The sequence below is a fragment of the Miscanthus floridulus genome, chromosome 7 (assembly GCF_019320115.1).
Source record: "Miscanthus floridulus cultivar M001 chromosome 7, ASM1932011v1, whole genome shotgun sequence".
Taxonomy (NCBI): domain Eukaryota; kingdom Viridiplantae; phylum Streptophyta; class Magnoliopsida; order Poales; family Poaceae; genus Miscanthus; species Miscanthus floridulus.
Genome location: NC_089586.1, coordinates 132,680,044 through 132,685,338, shown reverse-complemented (window position 1 = coordinate 132,685,338; position 5,295 = coordinate 132,680,044). Strand labels below are relative to the sequence as shown.

Genomic DNA, 5,295 nt, shown 5'->3' with positions numbered 1-5,295 from the left:
TAGGGTTTCGGAATAAATTTGAACAAGACAAGATTGGTGCCAGTCATATCGTCGACGGTAATCAAAACTGATGGCCAACCCGGCCATGATATTTTGCAGCAAAAGCATTATTGCCCGTCAGGCTTGGCCAAATACGTACTCAAACTCCCCCGTCATCTCTGGTGGGGCCGGCCAGACCATCTCCCTGTCATCTTGAGTTGAGAACCTCCTTCAGCTCTGTCCACCGTGGGACCCTGTCATCTCTGGTACGGATGTAAAATCCCCACCATTTTTCTGATTCGCAAACCGTAATAGAATGAACAGACACTGTACGATTTCCAACATCATCTTATCACAAGGGCAGGGCCCAGAGCCAACAGATGAATAATAACAACATAATAACAATAATATCGAAACCAGACCACTGAATAGTACTCTGTCCATTCTAAATTATAAGACGCCTTTGCTTTTCTAAATGCATTGATTTTACTACATATCTAGACATAATTGTATATCTAGATGCATAGCAAAGTCTAAGATATCTTGAAACGACAAAACGTATTATAATTTAGAATGAAGAGAGTACCAACAAATTTGATTTGCTACCAACGGCGCAGCACACAGATTAAGGGGGCGGAGGGTAACGATCAGACATCTGGCTACTGATCAAAGGAAAGAGTTGTACCCTTTTAATTTAAAACCACTTTATTATGTACATACACAACACATCAACGGTATCAGGACAACAAGTCAGTACATACACAGGATACAAGAGACACAGACAGTTCCGACCGACCCTAAACCAAAAGAGTTTGCGGTTTGTCACATCCAAACACCCCCCCAGAATAAACCTTCTAGTATCCCATGACGATATTAGATGGACATCCGATTACTTACTATCTAAATTTAGAATTGCCACTAACTGCATGTTTAGCACAAGTTGGCATCCCCCCCCCCCCCCCAGTCATACCTGCTGAATCGAGCGCTGAAGCAGAAGTAAAAGAAGCTAATTCCTTCATCCTGTAAAAAGATTATTATGGTCAGTGCAAAGGTTAGCTGACCCCAGGCTGCGCCACCGGGTGGAAGGACCAGTTCTTTTTTGGCTCAGATGTCATCCCAGCAACTTTCTCATTCGCCCACCAGTCAGATCCCACGCTTGGCTCCACGTTAGCAGCATCGACGTTGTTGAAGTTGAATTCTTTGGCCAGGCGCAGGGACAGGGACCGCCTTGCTTTCTCAGGCAAGTCATGGTATGTTTCGTCGAGGTGATCACCGTTGCTGGTGGGCGCAAGGTGGAAAGATGCCGTGCCAGAATCCCCAGGAATTGCAGTCTTCTTCTCTAGGCAGCGCGCAACATCTTCGACGGTCAGCTCAAATGACACCCGATGATCCATAGCATGCTCATTGGGTTGAAGTCAGGCAGAGAAGTCAACAACTGGTACAGCTGCTGTGATGTGGCCATCCAAGAGGGACCCACCGTTGCGCATATGGCGGGGTATCAACTTCTGTGTTGCAACGCCCTCACCATCCAATATCTTAGGTGGCTCACGAACTGGGAATGAGTGTAAAGTGCTGCGTGAGGAAGCCAGCATCTCAGGGTCAGGGAATGGGGAGGAAGTGCCAGAACAACCTGAGCTTGGAGATATCAGGCGCCCAATTGGGCCGTCTGGGTAGTTTGCATACGACTGAAGATCACCAGTTTCACCATTCTTGCTGTTGTTGATCGAAGTCAGAAGCTTTGCATATGGAACCTCCGGAGAGGAAGGGGTCGTTGATGGTTCAGTTGTGAAGGCCGAGAACACTGGAGGTGAGACTAGTTGTGTCTCATGTGCATATGGCCCAATAGCAAAGATGGATGGTGTCCCCATGGGGGATTGGGAATTCGGTGAGAGGGGCGAAAAAGGTGGAGCTCCAACCCTTGGTGATTGTACGATTGATGTGGGTTCTGATTGAAGGAAAGAAGCAGGAGAGGATGGAGGTGCCACAAAGGGGAACACAGGAGGCGACAGGTGCATCTGTCCTTTGAGGTGCAGGTTCTGGGACAAGTGCGGCATGGTTGACGCGCATGCGCCGGCCATTCTTCTCGGATCCAAAGCAGAAGTACACGCTCAACCGATCACCATTTCCTTCTCTGCAAACAAAAAGGAGCAGTTAACACAGAAAGAAGCATAACTTGGTGATGATATAAAACCAAGAATCAGAATGAGATGACTCTGCACTGCATATGAATGAGAGAATAAAAGACCTATGTGTAATGTAATCATCAGTCAGATTGCAGCACAACGTGTCCAATCAGACACATTATCAATCAGACACAATATCTCAGCGAATCAATCAAATGCCTGTGTGCTATTTTGCTGCATCCAACATTAAAAGAAAAGGAAAATGGCATCACCACGGCTAAAAAGAACACCCCAGAGATATTTGCAATGGATGGAGAAAGACACAGGCTTTTTAAACATGTTCTGAAACAATGGTATCACCATGGAGGGAAATTTGCTTTCATTTAAAACTGAAGTTCAAAGATAAACTTTAACGGGTGTATAATGTATAATCCACGAAATGATTGCCAATTCTGCAAGGTACCATTTTGAAATCTCTGGAGAACAACAATCATAAGTTTAAATCACAGGCCCTCAGAAACAAACAAGCTGGAAGAGGGAGGGTGGACTAATAACAAATATAAAGATGAAAACCTAGACACCAACCTGTATTAGAAAATAAACAATAGGACCTAAAGTTGGAATTTAAAAATAGATAGAAACAGCTGGTGACATATCGCCAGCAGCGAAAGCATCTTTTTGTCCCATGTAGTCCAACGAATAATTCAATTTGACCATTTCAGCTATCCCCCTTTCTTTTTCCGAGGCATTCTCTTGCTATTTACAATGCCTTTTCATGCATACTCTCAGTGCCTGAAACTGTACAAACCATGGTTTCAAAGGCGACAAGGCGTACTAGACCCTCAAGGTGAGCTGAGTACGCTTGGATGTCCCCTTTGAAACAGAAGAGGTACAAATAAGGCAATCTGTACATGTCAAATGTACTACTCATCCTATAAAGTTTCTAGATGAGAAAACAGAGCATGTGTCGAAGTTCCAAGAAAAATGTAATGCAGGGACCAAACTTTTGTCTCATTCCTGATGTACCTTCCTCATGCAACAAAAGAACATTAACAAATCTAACTAGGTGAAGAGCATAGCCCACAATTTTTCCTTCATAGATACTAAAAGCGGACGTACAAATGAATAGACCAACATCAACATTCTACAGCTGCACCTATACCACCAAAGATAAGAAAAGCTTTCTAGCTCTAGCAAGAATCCTCAGGTCCGAAGCCTTCAAAAATTATACAGCCAACCATAATCTCAGCAACCCAGTTGCAAGTGCAGGGATGTACCAACTGAGCCATATCCCCAACCCCCCAAAGCAAAGCGGAGAATGCAAGAACAAATCAGAAGCTTTCTCCTATTCTCTTCGCTTGCCAAGTTCTGTAAACATTCATTTCCCTTTGTAACACCAAAAACCTATGGAAAATATATTTATGGAAAAAAAAAGACTGACCACTCAATCCAGTGACATAAGATGTAGTTTCGAACACTGACACGGTCCCAAAATTACAACTTTCCACTAAGGCCCTGTTTAGATCCCACCCAAAATCCAAAATTTCCCAAGATTCCCCGTCACATCGAATCTTGCGGCACATGCATGGAGCATTAAATGTAGATAAAAAGAATTACTAATTGCACAGTTTGCCCATAATTGACGAGACGAATCTTTTAAGCCTAAATAGTCCATAATTGGATCATTTTTGCCAAATAAAAACGAAAGTGCTACAGTGTCCATTTTCCAAACCGGAAGAGATCTAAACACCCCCTAATTACTGTTGTACTCTATGTATAAAACTAAAAACAAACTGAAGTCCAATCTCATTGAATGGAAAATCCATGCATCTAAATTTTATATCTACACCCTAAATACCCGACAAACTTATTGACAACCAAAATCTAGAGAGTCTGACTACACAACAACATCCTTCCGTTACTAACTGCAAATTGCAATAATACAATCAAATGCCTACTGAAGTACATGCAAGAAACGCTCCATGACACGTGTCCTATGAGATGTAATTTTCTTGCCATGCATATAAAGCCACACAAACAAGCAGCCACAGATGATTAAGCATAACCGTTACACCGCAAACCCTGCACGTACATAGCTGCTTCAGCTACGCAATCATTAAAGGAAGCTACACACAAGTCATCCAACTAAAGGCCATGCAGGACATCACAAGCTTCTAACGTCAATAACAAAAACATGCTGTGATAAGATATTTAAGCACAAACCGGTTCTGCAGGAGGCTGTGTGTGGCTCTCCGCGGTGACGATGGCAACAGCAGCAGTGTTCACTGTATCAACGCTGTTGTGCACAGGCCTCATCTCGCCCCCGCTCTGCATGATTGTGGTGGCAAGGAGCAAGCACGATTCTTCCCAGTACAGGGACTGAACCAGACCTGCGAGATCCAAGTCGTAAGGTCCGTGCTGAGCTGAGATCGATCCGCTTTGCACTGCGCGCCGGAGACGAGGAACCTAATCGAGCCAGGGAGGAACGGAGTTAGCAGAATTCCGATCGGTAGGGTCGCCGCGCACAGGGGAGGACCCGGTGAAGGACACCACCCGACAATTTTTACAAAGCGATCGAAGCTAGTAGGCAAAATTCATGCATAAACACTCGTAGTTGGATCAGATCCGAATATAAATAGTAGGCTAGGGTTTGGGTGGTCGGTTTCGCACAGCAGGAAGGGAAGGCCAAGGGGTGGGCGTACCTGGTGGTGCTCGTCGCCGGCGAAGGGGCCGAAGAAGACCTGGTCGCATGGCGCGTAGGGCGGCAGCAACGGACGCCCAGTCGTCGCCGTCGCCACGAGAGAGAACGGGGTGAGGGAGAGAGTGCAGCGCGCACGCTGGGGTGATGGAATGGAAAAGTTAAAAAAAAAATTCTTATTTGACACCGGAAAGATGAGTCGTTCCTTTCTTGGTTGTGAAATTTTCTTCGTTCTCTATTTAACACCCACTTCAACTTTTATCCCTAATTTGACACTACCGTCAAATCCGTTAACTAGTGGTGTTAACTGGCTGTTAAAAAGACATTTTTGCCCCTAGAAAAAAAAGCGACGAAGCAAATTTGAGAGAAAAAAAAAACCTGCACTTTTTTTCAGCTGGGCGCATGCATCAGAGGCGGACGCAGGTTTTTTTTCCTCTCAAATTTGCTTCGCCGTTTTTTTCTAAGGGCAAAAACGTCTCTTTAACAGCTAGTTAA

At 44.6% G+C, this 5,295-nt stretch overlaps 1 pseudogene; it reads right to left on the bottom strand.

Annotated features, from left to right (window-relative positions):
- Window positions 1-617: 617 nt before the first annotated feature.
- LOC136464869 (uncharacterized) lies at window positions 618-4,936 on the bottom strand (annotated as a pseudogene).
- Window positions 4,937-5,295: the final 359 nt, after the last annotated feature.